The sequence below is a fragment of the Ursus americanus genome, chromosome 33, assembly GCF_024610735.1.
Source record: "Ursus americanus isolate L20-20 chromosome 33, mUrsAme1.1.p, whole genome shotgun sequence".
Classification (NCBI taxonomy): domain Eukaryota; kingdom Metazoa; phylum Chordata; class Mammalia; order Carnivora; family Ursidae; genus Ursus; species Ursus americanus.
This window is the reverse complement of record NC_142159.1, coordinates 30942717-30966054: the sequence shown is the minus strand read 5'-3', so window position 1 is coordinate 30966054 and position 23338 is coordinate 30942717. Positions and strand designations below refer to the sequence as shown.

The 23338-nt window shown below is 49.9% G+C and overlaps 1 long non-coding RNA gene across 2 annotated transcripts in view; it reads right to left on the bottom strand.

The window, feature by feature from the left end:
- Nucleotides 1-841: 841 nt before the first annotated feature.
- LOC148107262 (uncharacterized) overlaps nt 842-23338 on the bottom strand; it is a 66032-nt gene continuing 43535 nt past the window's right edge. The window contains exons 3-8 of one of the 2 annotated variants that reach the window (XR_015722750.1): nt 21553-21642; nt 17951-20960; nt 15673-16614; nt 14062-14177; nt 4010-4107; nt 842-2440 (exon numbers count right to left, since the gene is read on the bottom strand). This is a non-coding gene — a long non-coding RNA (uncharacterized LOC148107262). The other variant, XR_015722751.1, reaches the window with a different exon arrangement.

Genomic DNA, 23338 nt, shown 5'->3' with positions numbered 1-23338 from the left:
TGACCAGGTGAGGGAAGACATGGGAGGGGGGACAACGAGAGAGGCTGCTGGAGACACCAGCCCAGCCATGCCTGGATCTCACACCTCCAGCCTCTGGACTTGACAGAAAATAGATTCCTGCTGTTTAAGAAACAAACTAGTACAGAATATAAACTGGAAATTCCCCCCCCCCCCAAAATAATAACTTATGGCCAGTAAACTTTGAAAATGTTCTCTTCATATGTTCTATTTAATGTATCAAACTGGCCCAGATAAAAACAAACAAAAAACAAACAAACAAAAAGCCCATTAATGTTGATGTTGGTGAAGGTGGAGTGAGATGGGCACTGCTGTCAGGAGAGCTGACTGACCCAAAGTTTCTGGAGGGAAGAAGTTTCGATCCCGAGCCTATCGAGTGTTGGCAACGACGTGCAGAACCATGGGGGTCCTTACACCTGCTGGTGGGAGTACAAATGGCTATTACTGCTCAGGAAAGTGGTCGGGCGTCATTGTGCAGAGTTGAAAAGGCTCCAACTCTGTGGCCCACCAAGGCTGTTCCCGGGTGTGTGCCCCGGGGAACCCTTCCACCTGCGCGCCAGGAGGCAAGCACCAGGATGCTGGAGGCGCTGCGAGCATCCCGTCCAGTGTGTGCAGAGCCAGACAGCCAAGGTGTGTATGTAGGAAAGATTCGTGACGTGGGAAGAGAGGAGCAAAGTCACAGAAAAACACAGGACAGGAGTTTGCATGAAATCTAAAAATATGCAGCACTAGTATTAGCTTTTTAGGCTTAAGTTTACCTCTATGAAACTCATGCAGAAAATTGAAGGAGAGATAAACACAAAGTCCCTCAGGGGGCCTGGCGGGCTGTCCATGCTAGACGGGGTGGCAGGGACACGGGCAGGCCACCGCTGCTAAACATGCACGTGCTAGAACGAAGAGAATCCTTTCTAAGTAGGAACTATTTGTAATTAAAATAGTAGAAAAATGAACAGAAGAAAAAAATCGTAACATTATTTTGGGGTGGTGGAATTGTGGGTGATTCTCATTTTCTGCCTGTTACTTGTTTGAATTTTCTGTTTTTTAAAAAGTCTATAGTGAACGTGTTGTTTTTATCTTATGATCGTCCTTTTTTATTATAAATCTTTCAAACATACAGGAAATACTGGGAATGATACAGATGAAACACCCAAATATTGATTGTACCAAACTGAACAAATCTTGAGATTTTGCCAAATTGGACTGTTTTTGTTTTCATATAAGAGAAGAGACAGAAAAAGTTGAGGTTGTCTGGTGGCCCCACCAGCTCCTCTTCCTCAGAGGCCACGCCCCGTCTCAACTCCGGGTGTAGTCCTGTCCATGAGCTCACACGTTGACTGTACATGTAAATGACTATAGTAACACTCCTGGAGGTTTAAATGTACAGGAACATTCTCACGCTCTGTGGATTCTCCTGCAACTTGTTTTCCCCCTGAACACATGCTTGTGAGACTTCCTCACGTTGGCTCGTGTAGATCTTGGTCATTCCTGTAACTGCTATCATGTTTTCTGTTGCGTGAAGAGCCCAGGATACACATTTCTGTTGCCTGATTGATGGACACTTGGGTGTCTGGCTCTTTGTTTTTCCCTGTTATTGAACACGACACTGCAAGAGTGTCCCGTGTGTGTCTCCTTGGGTAGAGGTGTGAGAACTCCAGGATTTAAGACCTGACAGGAAGGGCCTCCGGGATGGAGAGGACAGATGGGGTCACCTCGCCCAGACATGACCATATCATTCTCCGGGAGCATATGAGCATGTGTTTGCCCACTTACCCATCTCACCTGGGTCGTATCAAGACTTTCTAGGACTCCCAATCTGAATAATGTAAATGCTACCCCATCATGGTCTGAGTTCTCCTTTCACAGTGCTTTCTCAAACAGACACACAAACGTTACAGATGCCCTTCAAAGTACGTGATGAGATTTTATCTTTGGACAGTGAGACTCGTGTGATGACAGTGGGCACAACCAGGCAGGGACGGCCGTGGAGTCACATCGAATGTAGACTTTAGAGGCACAGAAGGGGCAAAGGACCAGCAAGCACAGTGGGCTGGCCCTGGCTCAGGCCACAACGTCCCCATGTTTGCGAGGAGGACCCAGGATGAGACTGTGACAGGACAGAATTCACATTCTGTGCTCCAGAAAGGTTTCCTGTCTCACAGCAAGCTGGAGACACCCACTGGGTCATCAGATGTTTAGCCCTGCTCTGTCCAGAAGAGGCAGCAGCCGGGGCGTGGTGCTGAGGGGCTCCAGGAGACTTCTGGCCCATCCATGCACTCTGCAGACCATCTCCCGCCCCAGGTCTGGAGCACAAGGTGTGGGGCCTAACAGGTGTCTGGGATCCCATCTCATCCGACAGGATCTGAAATACCATTTCACCAGCAGCTTCCTCGCCGGCTCCTTGTGATTTTAAAATAGCAAGAACCTGCGGTTCCGAAGGTCACCCATTTCAGAAATACTGTACTCAGCAAAATACCCCACCCAGCAACTCCAGAAATCGCACGAGGAAGGGTCAGACTGAGGAGGGCCCAGCCTGGCAGCAGACGACGTCAGGATGCCTCAGGCTCTGTCCTCCCCATGTTCGTGACTCAAGAACTCAAAACTATTTGCCTCTCTAGTTGTTACCTAGAAGGCAAACCTGATTCCATCACTTTGCTGCTCAAAGCCCTTGGGGGACTCCCTACTGCCCTCAGCACAGATTATTTAAAAATGTTTTCTAATGAAGTAAAACCCTTTTTCAAACTGAATCTTAGAATCCTAATATCAGAAGCAGGTGTAAGTGGTGAATTTCACTACCTGTCTGTAAGCTCAGGTTTATAATCTTCCTGTAAACCACCCAGTACACGAGCTAACATATCTGGGGGTCTGCCGCGAGTCTGGATTAGGGACATAGCCTATCAGAGGCTGGCCTGGGTCTGGAGAGTAGATCGAGCCTGGGGCCCTGGCCGTTAGATGCCTGATTTCACAGGTCTGGGCCCCTGGGCACTCCCTGCATGGCAGAGCCGGCCATCCCCAGGCAACCCAGGCCCGGCCCTGCCCACATCCGCAGGCAGGGATCTGTCTACACTCTCACAGGAAGAAGGCATTCCCTCTGGCTGAGTGGACGTCCCTCTTCCCTTCCTCCAGGACTCCAGAGGCCACTCATCGACAAGATCCAGCTCTAAAGCCACCTTCCGTCCGCTGAGAGCCCCTTGGCCTGGGGGACCCGCTTGTGGATCATCTCGTGAACCGTTATTAGTCACCTATCACATTGCATCATCCTTGTGCCTCTCCCCAGTGGTGCCGTGAGCCACACGCCTCCTGAGGACAGGTGCATCTTCTTCACTCCTTACTGCCCACCATGCAGGCGACACCATGCATAGGGGAAGCCCTGAATTTGTCATGGTGAAGGGGTGACTAAAAAAGGGAACTGATGATTTCTTTTTTAAATAAAACTTGCCTCCTTTGGGGAATAAGAAAAAATAAGGCTTTTCATCAATGCTATCAGAGTTGCCCCCCTGAATGAAACATTAAAAGTAAACCATTTCCTAGGGACCCAAGGCACAAAATTCACGCTGGAAACTTCTTAGAAGGATGAGGTGAAGGCCCTGCAGCCGAGGATGTTTCCTGGAACTTGGGAGCAAAGTCCAGGTCTCTGGTTCCCATGAAAAACGAGGCTGCTGCTTCCCAGACACCCATGGAAACAGCCTGGTTATTTCAGAGCTGAAGGAAGGGCCAATTACAGATGGTTTTATTGTGAACCATGAACAAATGGAAGAAATTCTGGGCTAACAAAATGTAAATTTCAATCTGCAAAGAAACCTCAGAACACAGCTCCCAGGACAGTAGAGGGTCCCACATTTCCCAGCGCTAAAAATGCCGGGCTGTGGCAGGCAGGATTTTGTTGTTGTTGTTGTTGTTCAACCTCTTTGACATGTAACAAGAACAGAGGAAATCAATGCAATTGCGATTTCCCTCTGAGCTACGATCTCTTTAATCACGGCCGCTTCCTTACCCAGAGCGATGCCGTTGGGCTCCTCTGGTGGCTGCCACACCATCCACACGGACTGAGTGTCACTTCTGGCAACACGAGCCTCACTGGCAGGCCCAGGGCTGGAGGGAGGAGAGGAAACCATGAGGCAGGTGCCTCTACGGTGTTACGTGGAGACATGACGTGGAGACAGCCCAGGACTCTGTGGGCTGGCCGAGCATTCTCTACCACAGCTGACTCTGTGCATGGACCAGACACTCTAAGGCCACAGATGACTTCTGGAATCTAGCTGACTCCGTGTGGCCCCCTAATGATGGTAAGAAAACACCTCATTTAGAATCCAGCTCATCTGCTTTTCCAACTTCTAGAAGCGGTGCTCACACACTGTGCTGGGAGCCCATGAGTGCAAGGGGTGCGAGGCTGCAAGCACATCAAGCTGGAGGTCAAGATTCTGCCCATCTGGGCTGAATCCTTTCGGGAGCTTGACACCTGCCAGCAAGTGTTAGGTAAATCAGATGGCCTAAAGTCCCTCCCCACTGACAAAGTCACGTATTTACAAGGAGTGATTTTTCTCGTGTGCACCGTCTTAGAAAATTAAGAGTTGGCGCACGAATGCACAAAATAATCCCGTGTGATGTGGCCCCTTTGCCTCCAGCTCACAGCCGTCATAAATATATTCACGTAAACAGCCCGGTGAGTGAGTGTGCGGCCAGCACCAGAACTTGTGGTTGGAGCTTACCTGACTCCCAGATGAGAGGCAATGGGCTCGGAGCAATGCATACAGAGACAGGAGGATGTGTGTTACAGTCATTCCGGGGCCACTGAATTCTGCCTCTGGTTACTAAGCTGAGAACGGTATTTAAAAGTTTAAACCCGTGTTTGAATACATCTGTGACCCTTGCGCTTGGTAACCTAAACGTAAGGAGGCTATGGGCTCCCACACCAGGACCAACTGCACAAACGGGCAAATTTTGATGGCAGCCTCATGGGTCCCCATCCCCCGCGCCATCCCCAAAGCTGATCATTTGGATCGTGCTGAAATGAGGGAGAGGAAAACCTGCCTCCAATCACACTGCAGGAGAAGAAGGAAAAGTATTCTGTGACTTACAGCCTCTACTTTAGGAAGTTGTAACTGGCCAAGGTTGGAGGCTCCTTTTTCTTTTCGTTTGTGTAACCGGGACTCCATGGCTTCCCATAGTTTTGCAAACAACCTTGATCCAACTGCCCCCGTCAGACCCTAGCCCCCCGAGGCTCTGCACCCAGGAAAGGATGGTGTGAAGAGCTCCTTCCTCTCCTTGACTGAAGCCCAGCGCTGGTGCTGTCTCCTAGCAGAACACAGAGATGCCTTCCAGCTCGGCAGCCGAGCACCATGGGGGCTAATTGAATGACTTTGGCCGACATGTATCAGGAAATCTACAGTTGTCCTACTTCTGTGAGAAGCTTCTGATCCCTAACGTGTGTGTGTGGGGGGGAGCAGTATCTCCCCCAGGATATACACCCCTCCCTGACTATTTGCTACAGTCAGTGTAACAATAAAAATGTAAAAGGAGATAACCTTTAAATGTCTGACAAACTGGAAAAACATTTGCTGATGATTTAGACGTCCATAGAAGCAAAGCCATCAAGAGGCGCTTGTGATTCTGGCCCAGAAACACAGGTGCAGGGCAGTGTGGGAGCCCGTGGAACCCACCGCACTGTGTGTGGGAGCTTCTAGGGACCTCCGGGCATGTGGACGATGGGAGTGGGTGGCACCACGGAAATCAAGGCACCCAGGCTGGGAGTGGGGCTCTTAACCCGATCTGTGCTGACACTGCCAGCGGGGCGTTTTATGGCCCCCGCCCACCCAGCCTTTACTGTGCTGCCTCTCATAGAGTTATGACAGAAATTTGCAGAAGTTCGTCATTAGGCTGTAGAAATTCACTCCAGGCTAAAATTGGCCATATAAATGCCCAGTGACTGAAAAACAATTCTGTTTTGTTTTCCTCAACTGAAAAAAGGGGTACAAAAGTGGTTCGAAATTTAAGTTAAAAATGACAACTGGGAGGGAGTTAAGATGGCGGAGGAGTAGGGGACCCCTTTTCAGCCGGTCCCCTGAGTTGAGCTGGATAGGTACCAGACCAGCCTAAATAACCACGGAATCAGCCTGAGACGCAGGATGATGCATCTGGATCTCTACAAATGAATGTCTCCAGCGCTGAGTATTGAGGTACGAAGAGGGGAGCTGTAAACCGTGCACAGATATCGGAAGATAAATGGAAGGGGGAGGGAGCCGCCGTGTTTGGGCGCCGGGAAGCGGCAGCCACCTGCACGGGGGAGCGGGCGGACTCACAGAGGGCACCCGCGAGAGAGCGGACTGAGACCGGTGAGCCGTGAACACGCGCCACCAGGCATCTCCCGGAACACCGGAATCCTGGTGTGCTCACGGGATCCAGACTGAGACCGGGAGCTCCTGGAGCGCGCGCGGGGCGGCTGGTGGCTGGCGGGCCACCTGCACGGGGGAGCGGGCGGACTCGCGGTCAGCACCCGCGAAACAGCAGACTGAGACCCTGAACCGGGTGCGCGCGCCACCAGGCTTCTCATGAAACTCCGGAATCGAGGTGTGCTCACTGGGTATAGACTGAGACCGGGAGACCCAGGAGCGTGCGGGGTGGCCGGTGGCTGGCGGCATTAGAAACACAAAGGACAGAGACGCGCCGGCCCTGGAAGTGAGGGCAGGGACTCCGAGCTGGTGCACACATCGCGGGACGCTGCAGGGTTGAGCAGCACCAACAGTAACAGAGTAAAAGTGGCCAGAACATCAGTGGAGAACGGGCCACAATCCCTCTGTTCTGTGACAATGCTGCCTCTGCTGCTCTGACTCTCAGAAGAGGCATAGCCGGCCGCCAGGGAAAGCCGCCAGAGAACAAAAGCCTGGAGATACCGGCTCAGAGAGTGCCCATCCCCATCCTCCCTCGCAGGGGACACGGAGACTCTAACCAAACAGGGTTGCCTGAGTATCGGCGCGGCAGGCCCCTCCCCCAGAACACAGAAGGCAGGCTGAAAAATCAAGCAGCCCACAACCCGAGGCGCCTGGGTGGCACAGTCATTGAGCGCCTGTCTCCGGCTTAGGGCGTGATCCCAGCGTTCCGGAAAGGAGTCCCTCATCGGGCTCCTCCGCTGGGAGCCTGCTTCTTCCTCTCTCACTCCCCTGCTTCTGTTCCGTTCTTGCTGACTGTCTCTCTCCCTCTCTCAGATAAGTAAATAAATAAAATCTTTAAAGAAGAAGCCCACATCTCTAATATCCCTATAAAACAAGGGGCACGGCCTGGGACCCAGTCAATAATTTTGGGCTCTGGACAACCCCGCAACCTCGCCTCATTAGAATGACAAGAAGGAGAAGCCCGCCCCAGCAAAGAAAAGACAGTGAGTCTGTGGCCTCTGCCACAGAAGTAACGGATATGGATGTAACCAAATTATCAGAAATGGAATTCAGAGTAACAATGGTCAAGATAATGAGTAGACTTGAAAAAAGTATTAAGGAAAATGTTACTGAGAATATAGAATCCCTAAGGGCGGAAATGAGAGCAAATTTGACAGAAATTAAAAATTCTATGAGCCAAATGCAGGCAAAACTAGAGGCTCTGACGGCCAGGGTCACAGAAGCGGAGGAAAGGGTTAGTGAATTGGAGGATGGGTTAATAGAGGAAAAAAAAAATAGAAGATGGTCTTAAAAAAATCCACGCCCACGAATGTTGGCTACAGGAGATTACTGACTCAACGAACGATCCAATGTAAGAATCATCGGCATCCCCGAGGGGGTGGAGAAAAACAGAGGTCTAGAAGAGATATTTGAACAAATTGTAGCTGAAAACTTCCCTAATCTAGCAAGGGAAACAAAAATTCGTGTCCAAGAGGCAGAGAGGACCCCTCCCAAGCTCAACCATGACAGACCTACACCACGTCACGTCATAGTGCAATTCGCAAATATGAGATCCAAGGATACAGTATTGAAAGCGGCCAGGGCAAAGAAATTTCTCACGTACCAAGGCAAAGGCATCAGAATTACCTCAGACCTGTCTACACAGACCTGGAATGAGAGAAAGGGTTGGGGGAGCATTTTTAAAGCTCTTTCAGAGAAAAACATGCAGCCAAGGATCCTTTATCCAGCAAGGCTGTCATTCAGAATTGATGGAGAAATAAAGACATTTCAGAATCGACAGTCACTAGCCAATTTCGTAACCACGAAACCAGCCCTACAGGAGGTATTACGGGGGGTTCTATAAAAGTAAAAAGGCCCCAAGAGTGATACAAAACAGAAAGTCACAGCCAATACAAAGACTTTACTGACAACATGGCAGAATTAAAAGCATATCTCTCAGTACTCAGTCTTAACATTAATCGTTTAAATTCTTGCTTTAAATGCCACAGCGTTGCAGATTGGATAAAAAGAAATGACCCATCCATTTGCTGTCTACAAGAGACTCATTTCGAACCCAAAGATGCATTCAGACTGAGAGTAAGGGGATGGAGTACCATCTTTCACGCAAATGGACCTCAAAAGAAAGCTGGGGTAGCAATTCTCATATCAGATAAATTGGATTTTAAACTACAGACTATAGTTAGAGACGCAGAAGGGCACTATATTATTCTTAAAGGAAGTATTCAACAAGTGGATATGACAATTATAAATATATATGCCCCCAACAGGGGAGCAGCAAGATACACAAGCCAACTCTTAACCAGAATAAAGAGACATATAGATAAAAATACATTAATAGTAGGGGACCTCAACACTCCACTCTCAGAAATAGACAGAACACCCTGGCAAAAACTAAGCAAAGAATCAAAGGCTTTGAATGCCATACTCGACGAGTTGGTCCTCTTAGATATATATATAGAACACTACACCCCAGAACCAAAGAATACTCATTCTATTCTAATGCCCATGGAACATTTTCAAGAATAGACCATGTTCTGGGACACAAAACAGGTCTCAGCCGATACCAAAAGATTGAAATTATCCCCTGCATATTCTCAGACCACAACGCTCTGAAATTGGAACTCAACCACAAGGAAAAATTTGGAAGAAACTCAAACACTTGGAGACTAAGAACCATCCTGCTCAGGAATGACTCGATAAACCAGGAAATCAAAAATCAAATTAAACAATTTATGGAGACCAATGAGAATGAAAATACAACAGTCCAAAACCTATGGGATACTGAAAAGGCATTCCTAAGGGGGAAATACATAGCCATCCAAGCCTCGCTCAAAAGAATAGAAAAATCTAAAATGCGGTTTTTATATTCTCACCTCAAGAAGCTGGAACAGCAACAGAGGGACAGGCCTAATCCACGCACAAGGAAGCAGTTGACCAAAATTAAAGCTGAAATCAATCAAGCAGAAACCAGAAGTACAGTAGAGCAGATCAACAGGACTAGAAGCTGGTTCTTGGAGAGAATCAATAAAATTGACAGACCACTGGCAAGACTTATCCAAAAGAAAAGAGAAAGGACCCAGATTATTAAAATTATGAATGAAAAAGGAGAGGTCACGACGAACACCATTGAAATTGGAAGGATTATTAGAAATTTTTATCAACAGCTATATGCCAATAAACTAAGCAATCTGGAAGAGATGGAATCCTTCCTGGAAACCTATAAACTACCAAGATTGAAAAAGGAAGAAATTGATTTCTTAAACAGGCCAATTAATTATGAAGAAATTGAGTCAGTGATAAACAACCTTCCAAATAACAAAACTCCAGGCCCGGACAGTTTTCCTGGGGAATTCTACCAAACATTCAAAGAAGAAATAATACCTATTCTCCTAAAGCTATTTCAAAAAACAGAAACAGAAGGAAAGCTACCAAACTCATTCTATGAGGCCAATATTACCTTGATCCCCAAACCAGGCAAAGACCCCCTCAAAAAGGAGAATTACAGACCGATTTCCCTAATGAATATGGACGCCAAAATCCTCAACAAGATACTTGCTAATAGAATCCAACAGTTCATTAAAAGGATTATCCACCACGATCAAGTGGGATTCATACCTGGGATGCAAGCGTGGTTCAATATTCGCAAATCAATCAGCGTGATACATCATATCAACAAGAAAAGACTCAGGAACCATATGATCCTCTCAATCGATGCCGAAAAAGCATTTGACAAAATACAGCATCCTTTCCTGATTAAAACCCTTCAGAGTGTAGGAATAGAAGGTACATTTCTCAATCTCATAAAAGCCATCTATGAAAAGCCTACTGCAAATATTATTCTCAATGGGGAAAAGCTGGAAGCCTTTCCCTAAAGATCAGGAACTCGACAAGGATGCCCACTCTCGCCACTATTATTCAACATAGTACTAGAAGTCCTTGCAACAGCAATCAGACAACAAAAAGGGATCAAAGGTATTCAAATCGGCAAAGAAGAAGTCAAAATGTCTCTCTTCGCAGACGACATGATACTCTATATGGAAAACCCAAAAGAAGCCACTCCCAAACTATTAGAAGTTATAGAGCAGTTCAGTAACGTGGCGGGATACAAAATCAATGCTCAGAAATCAGTTGCATTTCTGTACACGAATAACGAGAATGAAGAAAGAGAAATCAGGGAATCCATCCCATTTACAATAGCACCAAAAACCATACGTTACCTTGGAATTAACTTAACCAGAGACGTAAAGGACCTTTATTCTAGAAACTATAAATCACTCTTAAAAGACATTGAGGAAGACATAAAAAGATGGAAAGATATTCCATGCTCATGGATCGGAAGAATTAACATAGTTAAAATGTCCATGCTACCCAGAGCAATCTACACTTTCAATGCTATCCCGATCAAAATACCGAGAACGTTTTTCAAAGAACTGGAACAAATAGTCCTTAAATTTGTATGGAACCAGAAAAGACCCCGAATCTCCAAGGAACTGTTGAAAAGGAAAAACAAAGCTGGGGGCATCACAATGCCGGATTTCGAGCTGTACTACAAAGCTGTGATCACAAAGACAGCATGGTACTGGCACAAAAACAGACACATAGACCAATGGAACAGAATAGAGAGCCCAGAAATGGACCCTCGGCTCTTTGGGCAACTAATACTTGATAAAGCAGGAAAAAACATCTGGTGGGAAAAAGACAGTCTCTTCAATAAATGGTGCTGGGAAAATTGGACAGCTACATGCAAAAGAATGAAACTTGACCACTATCTCACACCATACACAAAAATAAACTCCAAATGGATGAAAGACCTCGATGTGAGACAGGAATCCATCAAAAAATAGAGGAGAACATAGGCAGCAACCTCTACGACATCGGCCAAAGCAACCTTTTTCATGATACATCCCCAAAGGCAAGAGAAACAAAAGATAAAATGAATTTATGGGACTTCATCAAGATTAAAAGTTTCTGCACAGCCAAGGAAACAGTCAGAAAAACTAAGAGGCAGCCCACGGAATGGGAGAAGATATTTGCAAATGACACCACAGATAAAGGACTGGTATCCAAGATCTACAAAGAACTTCTCAAACTCAATACACGAGAAACAAATAAACAAATCAAAAAATGGGCAGAAGATATGAACAGACACTTTTCCAATGAAGACATACAAATGGCTAACAGACACATGAAAAAATGTTCAAAATCATTAGCCATCAAGGAAATTCAAATCAAAACCACACTGAGATACCACCTTACGCCAGTTAGAATGGCAAAAATAGACAAGGCAAGAAACAACAATTGTTGGAGAGGATGTGGAGAAAGGGGATCCCTCCTACATTGTTGGTGGGAATGCAAGTTGGTACAGCCACTCTGGAAAACCGTGTGGAGGTCCCTTAAAAAGTTCAAAATTGAGCTACCCTATGATCCAGCCATTGCACTACTGGGTGTTTACCCCAAAGATACAGACGTAGTGAAGAGAAGGGCCATATGCACCCCAATGTTCATAGCAGCAATGTCCACAATAGCTACATCGTGGAAGGAGCCGAGATGCCCTGCAACAGATGACTGGATTAAGAAGTTGTGGTCCATATATACAATGGAATATTACTCAGCAATCAGAAAGAACGAGTTCTCAACATTTGCTACAACATGGACGGCACTGGAGGAGATAATGCTTAGTGAAATAAGTCAAGCAGAGAAAGACAACTATCATATGATTTCTCTCATCTATGGAACATAAGAACTAGAATGATCAGTAGGGGAAGAAAGGGATAAAGAAAGGGGGGGTAATCAGAAGGGGGAATGAAACATGAGAGACTATGGACTCAGAGAAACAAACTGAGGGCTACAGAGGGGAGGGGGGTGGGGGAATGGGATAGACCGGTGATGGGTAGTAAGGAGGGCACGTATTGCATGGTGCACTGGGTGTTATACACAACTAATGAATCATCGAGCCTTACATCGAAAACCGGGGATGTACTGTATGGTGACTAACATAATATAATAAAAATCATTATTAAAAAAAAATGACAACTGTCTCCGTTGTTTGGGCTGTTCAAGCACACCGCTACCATACTGTCATCCTCGGTCCACTCTAGGATGAGGGGAGAGCTGGGGACTCCGTTGCCAATGCGGACAAACGTCAGCACCCGGAGCTTGCATAGCATGAACTTCTGGAGACCGGCCAGCAGCGCCGACTGCGTGTGGTTCCCTTGCACGATGGGACTGCGGGGCTCGGGGGTCCAGGTCGTTGGCCCGGAACAGAATCTGGAGCATCCACACACAAGCGTGCATGGTCATGGGGATGCAGGGTGCCAGGAGGGGGCCTCTCAACCACAGGGCAAGGACCAGCAACTGCGGCTTCTCCCCCACAGCAGCGGTGTTTAAGGCTTATGGATCTAGTTTCCATATGCTGGTATTTAGTGGGGAAGACGTGCTCCAGAGCAGAAGAGGAGCTGAGTTAGGACCCAGCCCATGGCAGGGGGAGCTCCCCTGAGCCGTGATTTCCCAGAGCTGAGGCACACGACAGCAGGCACACCAACCACATCCACTAGAACGAGGACTTGGTCATAAACACCGACACTGTGCTTCCTACAGAAGGAGCCAGCGCCCCCTCGGTTTCCCAGGTTCTTGGGAAATTGGGCTCCTGTCTCGAGAGAGTTGCTGGAATTCCCTGCACCCTGGGCCACAGTCCCCCTGGGCTCTGTGCTGCTGCCCATGCACAGACACAGCACCCTGGGAAACTCCAGTCCACGGCCCTGCCTGCTCCTGCTGGTTTGCTAAGTCCTCACTCGCAGCTCATCCTTCCTGAACTGGTCCCTTAGTCCAGGACCCAGAAGGCCATAAGAGATGGCGGACCTCAGGGAGGAGCTTGAAAACAGCAGGGCAAGCTCTCTTCTCCAGGACCCAGGTATGTGCTGTGGAGTTGTGGTCACTACACCTGCCCAGTGAGATCCCCACGTCCAGCAGGGCCTGGGGGAGCAACTGAATGCCCACGAGAACAGGAGGGGGAAAACCAGAGGCTGGGGATCAAAACCAAGGAAAGCCTGGAGTTCCGATGCTGGAAGGCTGTACAGGGAGTAACAGACAGGTGTGGGGCCCTATGGGCCACATCCAGGAAAATCCGTCCCACTGCTCGGGGGAAGTGATGTAAACAAAAGCACAGGTGGATAAGTGCAGGTAAGACTAAACCCAGCAAGGGCCCCCCAAGAGGCAGAAAGGTGCTCGCCCCTCCTGCTGTCGCCATTGCCCTGGATGGCCCAGGATGCTGGTGTGCGCACCAGCATGCAGGTAGCTAAGAACACCCACTCAGCACACGCTAGGAGCACACCGCAGCTCACAAAATCAAACCCCCTTCCCTCTCAGACCAGATCAGAGTCAGCCACCATGATGACTCCCGTTGTACAAGCCAGGAAGCAGAGGCTCGAGCTTAAGTAGCCGGCTCCTACCCATGTGTTGTTTGGGCCTATGTTAGGAGGTTGTAGTCGTGCCTCGTCACCAGATGGCAAGGAAGTTTAGAGGAGAAAACAGATGTGAACATCACAACACAGGACGGTGCTGCAGGTCTGGAAGACGCCCTGCGCTCCTTAGTCTAAGGGAGTGACACGCAGGAGCACCTGCACAGTCTAAGCACAGGACGGTCACCTCTGACACATACCTTGTAGCCCAGTATGAGCCCGTTCTGGTCCTGTTCAGGCACCAAAGCCCACGTCAGTAAAATCTGGGTGGAGCTGACGGCCTCAGCAGACGTGTTTTCAGGAACGTCTGAAGGAACTGCAAAGGATGAGTAAAACAGATTGGTGCCCAAAGTCCAAAGGCTTCAATAAATAAAGGTCTAATTTTTAGCTAATCAAGTTGTCCTTGAAAGAGCAACCAGTTCTGAGCATTTTGGAATGATCAGATTAAGCCGGCAGAGGTATAACAGAAATGTAAATCCCTAACATTAGCAACAAATCCCACAAATCCTGGGTATGTAGGAGCTCAATTTTATCTGAATCTACCCAGCAAGAAAATGTGCTTGGTCTATTTTTAGATTAACTTGTGGGAGCTGCAGACTTGGATCTCAAATGGGAAATCCTCACTCTCAGCCACCCGGGCATCCATGACGCCCCACCTGCGCCATCCCCACTGCTCTGTAGTTACCCAGAGAGCTGTGGGCAGACTGGTTCTTTATTAGCCCATAACACTGTCTAAAACAGGTCTTTAAGAAAATGGCACTATTATGCACAAACAAGCACTAAGCGGGGTTTTTCCCCTTCCCATTTTTTGGAATGGAAACAGATTTATCTCTACCACCAGCATCTTCATTACAGGAAACCTGCTCGAAGCAGCCTTTAGAGAAGACTAGATGGTATCTTGGCTATTAGAGCACAGAGAATGGTTGCAGATGGCAGGGGTTTACAGAGAGAGCGAGAAGGCAAACGGGAGCGGCAAACGAAAACATAAAACATTTGCATTCTCCCCTTCTTTGTGCACCATAAAAATGCGGGTAGCAAGGTTTTGCTCTCTCTACAGTCAACAATTACTAATTAAACAAAGCAGAACCAGAAATACTTATAAAAGCTGCTTTCTAGAACTTTAACCCACATCTGAGCATCGGCTTAGTACAGGGCCTGGCAACGCGTGCTCCTCCAAGGATTAGGGTCTTTCCTTCCGTAATTCACTGAAAATAATGCCAAGTGATACAACCTTCCTGGTGTGCTTTCAAAGCAGTCAGAATTTAAAGAAAAGTTTTCTGCAAAGATGATGTGATTAAGTGGATCAAAAAAGAAAATACTGGTGTCCCGCCACGAAGTGTTTGGTAGGAGCCAAATCCTCAATCCTGGAAAGCCGCTCCGCTGTTGCCTGCCCTGCCCAACCTTCATGGCTCCTGGAGATGGGGCGCGATGCCACCTCCTCCTGGGCCTCCACCGCTCCCCAAGCCAGGGCGGTCCCTCCTCCCTATGTTCTGCTGGCACCCCAGGCTCACTCTGAAATCGCCCCCTGCTTTCAGTGTGATGAGTCCTTGGACGGCCGACTCCTCACCGGACATGGTGCTCCAGCCTCTTGCTCATCTCTGACGTCTGGCCTGCGGCCAGGCAAAGGGCAAAAGGCTGGACAAGGAAACCTGGAGTCTCGTGGCATAGAAAGCCTGGGTTCAGCTTGCACCCAACCAAAGAGAATTAGGTGAGGGATGTTCCAGAGATTTCACCTATCCCAGTGACAGTCTCAAGGGCCATGTTGCTCTGAGTTTAGGCAAGTTGGAGCCTGCCTCGACCACGGAACCCACCGAGATATTCTCGGAGAAGTAGCTGGTGAGCTGAAGAGAGGCTTCAGGGAGGGAACTCGACATGGGCAGACAGTACACATGGAGGCCAGGGACACAGTCCCTGCGGCCTGGAGGGCTGGCAGATACCAGAGGGGATTTCATTTGTAAAGTACCTCATGGCTAGAGAAAGCAGAGGTGCACACATCTTAAATAAGTCAATATGACAAGGTGTTCTAATTCTCTAGCAACCCCTCAGAGCAGGCAGTAACCTCCGTGCGTCACAGTCAAAGCACCTGAGCTGGGTGGCTTGCCTGTGGCCATCCCGCTGCGACGTGGCAGAGCTGGGGTTCAAGGTCCCATCTCTCTGACCCCAACGCTTGTCCCATTTGTTCTCATGTCACTGGCCATTTCATCTGGGCACCAGGTAGCCTCAGGGAACTTGTCTGTGGCCTTTCCTGGAGGATGAGTCGGACGGTGATCCATGGAAGGTGGTGAATGTCCGGGGGGGGGGCAGGAGAGAGGGGCAGGATGGGGTTTCCTGAAAGATCCCATGGCCAGAGTCCTGGCAGTAAGAGTAAGAAGAGGGACCGCAAATCTGCTCTTCCCCTGGAAGAGTGTCTGATTCTGCTGGGTCCCCACTTTCTGAACCTCCTATTTTCCTGGAGAAATGTGATTTTCCCCTGGTCTCTGTTCAGTCCAGTGGGGCCTCATGACCACAATTTATTCAGCCCCGGATTTCACCACGATTTTAGACTCAAAAGCCCCAGCAAGATCCTGAATCAACCCCCATGGAAGGGAGCTTATGTGGTTAGAGACCAGGCAGAGCATCTCCTAAAGCACGATACAGTGATGGAAGGCACTCATGGGTCCCAAGGCAAGGGCGATGGCTGAAAATGCGCTTCCTTCTTTCCGGTCATTAAACTCGGGGATTCCAGAACACCAAAAGGTGTCGTAAAGTTCATTCTGATGGAAGCAATAAATATAGTTAGGAACTTGTGCTTGCAGGTAAACAAGAACTTAGAGAGCATCTCAGGGACTTTAATATTAAAAAAAAAAACTGTCAGAATCTGCTGCCCATCTGCAGTCCCACAGCCCACCAACTCGTGCGTGGACACCGAGCCCCCAGGATGGGCAGTGCTGATGCGACATCCAGGGAGGGCAGCAGAGGGGCACTGGCCATGGCTGTCTGGTGCCTCCACGCACACGGCATCTCCCCCATTACCTCTGGTCTCCACCCACGTCCCTGGGCTCTGTGCAGCCCCTCTGGGCTGTGGGTTCCCCCAGACCTCGCTTCTCCTGCCTGCTGCCCTGCTCCCTCTGGACCTCAGACTCTCCCTCCTCACGCCCCTTGCCCCACGTCCAGCCTTCCCCCACCTCAGTGCACCAGACCAACCAGTTCTTTCCATTTTGTTAATTCAGAATTTTGGATCTAATGGAACAATTAAAAATCAAACCTTCTGGGCAATGAGTATCAATAGCTTCAAGTATCCCCAGTGTTCCCGACGTTCCTGTGGTGCTGTGAGCATGTGGCCTACGTTAGTTCATTCAGTCCTCACAGCAGAACTTCCAAGTCACTATCCCCGTTTGCAACTGAGAATGCTCAAGCGCAGAGAGGTTCGTGAACTTGCTGGAAACTAGCAAGGGTTTCTAGGGTTGGCCCGGGCTCCACACTTCCCCACAGAGCCTCCGTCCACACACAGCCTTCTCTCTGAAGCACTGATGTGTGTGTGCACACCTGACCGCCCCCCTGACCTCAGTGGGTCACACCTGATACATGGCTGAACGGTTTGATCCAAAGAGTCTTCCCTGAATGTACAGGAGGACAGGGCTTTATGTTCCAAGCTTGTCTACCAATTTTATTTTTTAAAATCTGATCTTGACCAAAATTTACAAAAATACGGCATGTTGTTCATCATGGTAACCTGGATCCCAATCCCAGCGCTTCAAGCACCCTCCAGGGCAGCGTTGCTGGGGTCTGTGACGTCACCTTGATATGTGGGTGGGCTGGTGTTGTGGACGTGGACAAGACCAAAAGACACAAGCAAAGCCCCTGTGGCAGAAAGCACAGCCTGGACACATCACAGGGAACGGCATGGGAGGCTTGCCACACACAGATGGACAAAGCGGGGGGGCACGTGGCCGGTAGAGAGGCGCTTGGATTCCTGCACTGCTCCTCAGGGGGCATGCTCCTTGGGGGTGTGTGGCAGCTCAGGAACATTCCACCTGCTCCAGCCTGCCAGGGGAGGTGGAGGGGCTGCCCCGGCCGGAGCTGGGCACCTTCAGCAGGCAGGTGTCTTACCTGCTCTGAAGGCTGCGTAATTGAGACTAATGACCGCAGGAGCTTCAGAAACCATTTTCTGTTGATCTGAAGTAAATTCTCCACAAGAGAGCAGTACGTCCAATCACAAGCTGTCCGTCTGCCTCCTGGCCCTCATAAATCAGAGTTTATGCAGGGAGAGTGTAAGACGCTGGAATTCACAATAAGCACGATGAGCAATATGCTCGGTGGGCCAGCCGCCCCTCCTTGGGGCTGCCTCTTTCTGATGCCGAACTGACAGAGAGGCCCGGGGCTGCTCACTGTGCATCGTGGCTGCTAAGTTACGGCTCCCCCAGGTGTCTGGACCACCTGGTGCCCCATGCGGAGGACCACACTGGACCGCTGTCGTCCACCCCACAGCCATTCCAAGGGCAGCTGCAGTAAGGAGGAGGCTCTGGAAGGATGGTCCGTGGTTTTCAGAGGCTGGGTTTGCCCACAGACCCAGCTTTTCTTGTGCTCCTCGGTGAGATACTCGGCCTGCAGTCTGGGATAGACTCTGTGTCGCTGCCGGCACGCCCCACCCAGAGCCCATCCATGGTGGGTGCTGGCCTGTCTGTGGGGGCAGAGAGAAGGCTGCACCGAGGGCAGGGGTCACCGGGGAGGTGGCTGGAAGAACGAGTAGTGAGGCCCAGGAGACAACAGCCACTGAGTTCAGCTCCCGTAGGCCCTCTTCCTCCGCAGCCTTCCCAGAGCTCCTGGATGCTGGGCATACGTCATAGCATGCATGGAAAAGGCAACAGCATGGGCCAGACAGAGCGAGATGGGGATGGGGACCGTGCCGCTGCTGGGAGGGACTGCAGAGCATCGCCCACAGCTCTGAGGTCACGGTGGTGTTGCCAGCCCAGGACCCCAGCGGGCAGCCGTGAAAAGGCCAAGCTCCACGGAGACTGCTACTTTAATGACATGGATTTGTTGAAATAAAATACAAAAAGGAGTTCATTAAGCCCTATTAGCTGGTGAGAACAGAGGCTCATAAATGGAATATTGGCAACCACCGCTCATCTGGGATATGCTGGCCCTGCTCGGTGATGACGTGTGCCCATGGCTTCCCCAAAGCTTTACACCAGGAATGAGCTGTGTGTTGTGTTCACCAATGACCACGTGTGTATCTGAAGGAAGGAAGTCTCGGTGTGCATACGTCTACCCAGGCCTAGCCAGGGTTCTGAGGCTTGGCCCTCGTGAAGTCCGCGGGCCAAGCAGGCAGCCGTGGACACTCTGCCTCCGAAATCGATGGTGAGCGCAGCTCTCATTCCAGCCACGGGCCTGACCGGTCCCCGAGGCGTCTGCTGAGAGTCTTTGCTTCCAAGGGCAGCCTCCGTCTATGCACTTTTGGTGTTTCAGCTTTTTTGTTTTCCCTAGCACTGCCTGGCTTGCTTTTTCCTCCCTCTGTATGGCTTAAAGTTAAACTGAACGGGCTCCCTTCTCTGCCCACCCCGCACCATGTTCGGTTCTTCTGCTCCGGGAGACAGGAGGCCTCTCGCAGGTGATCCTGTGCTGAGAGACTGGAGAATGAGCTACCTGGTTCCTGCACTGCACTTTCAGTAGTGACTTCTCCCCTTTCCTGGAGCTACGTTGTTCCTGATGGTGACTATTTCAAAGCATTAGGTCTGAGGGCAGAACCAGACCCATACATGCACTCTGGTTAGAAGTGAGGGGCACAGGCGGCTTCAGAGCAGAGGTGCCCTCTGGGGTCTGTAGGGGTGGTCTGCAGGGGGCCCTGGCCCAGCACAGGCGACTATGTGTGGTTTTGAGACAAGAAGCAGGAGGGGTTGGCACCAGGAAGTTCCCTGACTAATGGGAGAGAAAAGAGTTTAGGGGAGGAACGCAGTCCCCAGGCTATGCCCTCAGGCACCCAGGACACGGCCTGGAGCCTCAGACACAGCACCGCGACACAGTGATGCTGGGCACCTCCCGCCTTTGTCCCTGGGGGACAATGGGGAGCTTAAGCTTGAGCTGTTCCGAAGTTCAGGGTGAGGGGGTGCTATACGCCTGTCTGTGGACACAGCCTGTCTTTGTGAAGCTGAGTTTCTGGTGGTTTCTGTGATACGGGAGCAGGTACAGCATGAAGACCAATGAGGGAAATTACGGAAATTAAGGTGGTGGCGTTCACTCCGATCCCACATTCAAGAAGGTGGGCAGAGCCCGATCCCATCAGGAACATCAGGAACACACATCCCTGAAGCCGCAGGATGCAGGTTGAGAGGACGGAGGCAGAAGCCCCAGGCATGGCAGGAGGTGCTGCAGGCAGAGTCCCAGAGAGCGCCTGCCACAGACTGTGTCCCAGACTGAGTGGCTGAGGTGTGGAAACATGAGCGGCTGGCTTGACGTTTCAAGTAATGCTCAGGAAATGGAAGGGGCCGCTGGAGGCTGTGGCCCTAGTGCCTCCTCCCTGCAGGCCCACGAAGAAATGGAGGGTCTGGAAGATAAGGTAAGGCTCCCACCTTCCTCTGAGGCCGAAGCCACCCAGATTTTTTTATTTTGAAGCCAAGATTTAAATTAAGCTTCCACTTTTCAGGTTAAAGCTCTTCTGTTCTAAAAAAAAATCATCGAAGCCCCACAACAGACACCTGCAGCCCGTGAGCAGTCTGCCTGGCAGCCTGGCTGTCCTCACTTCGAGTCCCCAGGGGACACTGGGTGGAGCACAAAGGGTGTGGGAGCCAGGACACACGGGCTGCACTGTGAGGTCCAGGTTTGGGCAGGGGTCAGTGCCGGGTGTGGTGACTGAGCTCTCTGCCCTCTGCCGACAGCCAGGCAGATGTGTCCACTTCCCTGAGAGGCTTCTGGTGCCCGTCCCCCAGCCAGCTGGGCTGTTTACAGCGATGCCCATCTCCCTTTTGGGGTGAGATTGTTTTTCCTTTTTCCAAAGACAGGGATACTAACCTGTAATGATGCCATTTTTCTCCAGGGGCTCTTACAAGCTGACCTTGAGCGACGTGTCCAGAATCTCCATGAAACTCAGGTGTCCCACAGCTCCTGGTTCTTGCAATGAAACCTAAAGTCACCAGTTAACACGAGGGCCCCCTTCTCCTTGGGTCAGATGTGCGTGGAAAGTTCTAACCAGGGAAGGGAAGTGGGAGCCCAGGCTGGGGCCTGCAGGCTGAACTCGAAGGAAATGCCAGCAAAAACTCAGAAGAGGCAAGGGACTTTGAGGTGCAAAAGGCCTCCTAGGTCTGAGCATGTAAATTGTTTTGCTCAGCTGCATCCCGGCCATGGCGAGAACCAAAAACAGGCAGTGGGAGATTTATACACACCTCCTTCTCCCTTACCTACTCTACTGAGAACAAGCAGGGGCAGAATCAGTGGAAAAGGAGGAACAGGAGGAGAACAGAGAGGAGCCGAGGGACCCACTCGCTCAGCACAGACTGAGGAAGTGCAGGCCACGTGCCCGGCAGGGACACCAGGCTCCTCCTGAGCTGCCCCGGCCTCATGACTCCCTTGGGCAGGCCCTGAATGTGCTACACCAAGATCTTTTTAATCATACCACATGCAGTATTTCAAGCTTTAAGTAGGAGAGCATGAAGACAAGGGTGTTGGTTGTCCTGCCCGAGAGCAGAGCTCGGGGCATCCCCGCAGAGAAGCCTCACCTGTTCTGGCAACTGCCGGCATCACTTGCAGACGGCGGATTCAGCACCCGCTGCTCAGCGCCACTCAGACCAAGCTCCCTAACACAACTCCTAATTAAAAAAGGAAGCAGGATGAGAGACTATGGACTCTGGGAAACAAACTGAGGGCTTCAGAGAGGAGGGGGTGGGGGAATGGGGTAGGCTGGTGATGGGTAGTAAGGAGGGCACGTATTGCATGGTGCACTGGGTGTTATACGCAACTAATGAATCATGGAACTTTACGTCAGAAACCAGGGATGTACTGTATGGTGACTAACATAATATAATAAAAAAAATTAAAAAAAAAAAAAAAAAGGAAGCAGGGCGCCTGGGTGGCTCAGTTGGTTAAGCCACTGCCTTTGGCTCAGAGGTCATGATCCCGGAGTCCCAGGATCCCAGGATGGAATACCGCATCAGGCTCCCTGCTCACCGGGGAGTCTGCTTCTCCCTCTGACCCTCCTGCCTCTCGTGCTCTCTCACAAATAAATAAAATCTTTAAAAAAACAAAAACAAAAACAAAAAAGGAAGCAAAGGTGGAAACAGCCTCAGCAAATATACTCATCTGGGTGAAACTTTCAAAAGACATTTTATGGATAAGCTCAAACACTGACAAGGGCCACTCTCTGAGTCAGGGAGATGGTAAAATAGAATGGTTGTCGAATCCAGCTCATATTCCTCTGGGTTTAGTTTCCAGAAAGACGATCTGATAGATTTTTGAACGGACTTGTTCTTTTCTTGATCGATAGAGCAGCAAAGAAAGTTTTTTGCTCCTTTTATACTCTCAGTGTCTCTGCTTCTTGGATTCCTGTCCATATCTGCTGTCCTCTAGCTCTGCTGGAACCAGCTGGCAACATCTAGTCTTAAAATTTATATTCTGTTTCCTCTTTACTGTGTTGCCCCCCCCTCCCTGCCCCACTCGTGAGTTCTTATCACTTGGAGCTTTGGAAAAGGAGGCCTGCAAGATGTGGAGCCACGGGAGGTGCCCTCAGCAGGAGAGCACAGGTGGGGGGGGGGGCGGGTGCCTCCAGCACTGGCCAGTCCAAGCCATCTGCCCTCCTTCCACCTTTCCATAACACAGTGCATGCTCTGAACAGCATCGATAGGCTCCCCAGCTAACAAAAAATTGTGACTCTGTTAGAAAATTCTAAAAAGATGACATTGCTTCCAGTTTTCTCAATTTCCAAAAAGGAAATTTCCAATTTCTCTTTTTACCTAATGGGGGAATGCACTTAAAGTTCTGTTTCCTGGCCACAGAGCTTAATGGGAGGTGTCCCCACTATGTCTGTTGGCTTGCTTAACTGGCAACAAGTGTGTGTGTGTGTGTGTTTCGTAAGTGAGGAATTCAAGCAGGAGTCTTAACTCTCTTCTTTGGAAGGAGTTGCCTTCTTTTGCCACTTTTTATTTTTTAATAAACATCCTCCGAAAAATGAAATCTGATGTTCAGTTGGACATGGCTGTGGCTGGAACAGAGGTGCTGCGCTGGCCTCTTCTTCAAATAAACGAAATAGAGGAAAACATCCACATAATGAAGAGCTATAAGGGGGGGGTGCTCGTAACATCTGTCCCTCCCCACCTCCCTCCCCACCCCATCAACACATGTAAAGGGGCTCCATTGTGCCTTCCTACAGATGAATGCAGAAAGTACCCTTCAGCCAAGCCAGGCTCCTCTCTCCTCCGACACCCCACGCGGGCCCCCTGCACGCCCCCTATGCACCCTCAGTCCCACACAACTGGGCCAGAACCCAGCGGTGTCACCCTTCTCTTAGCC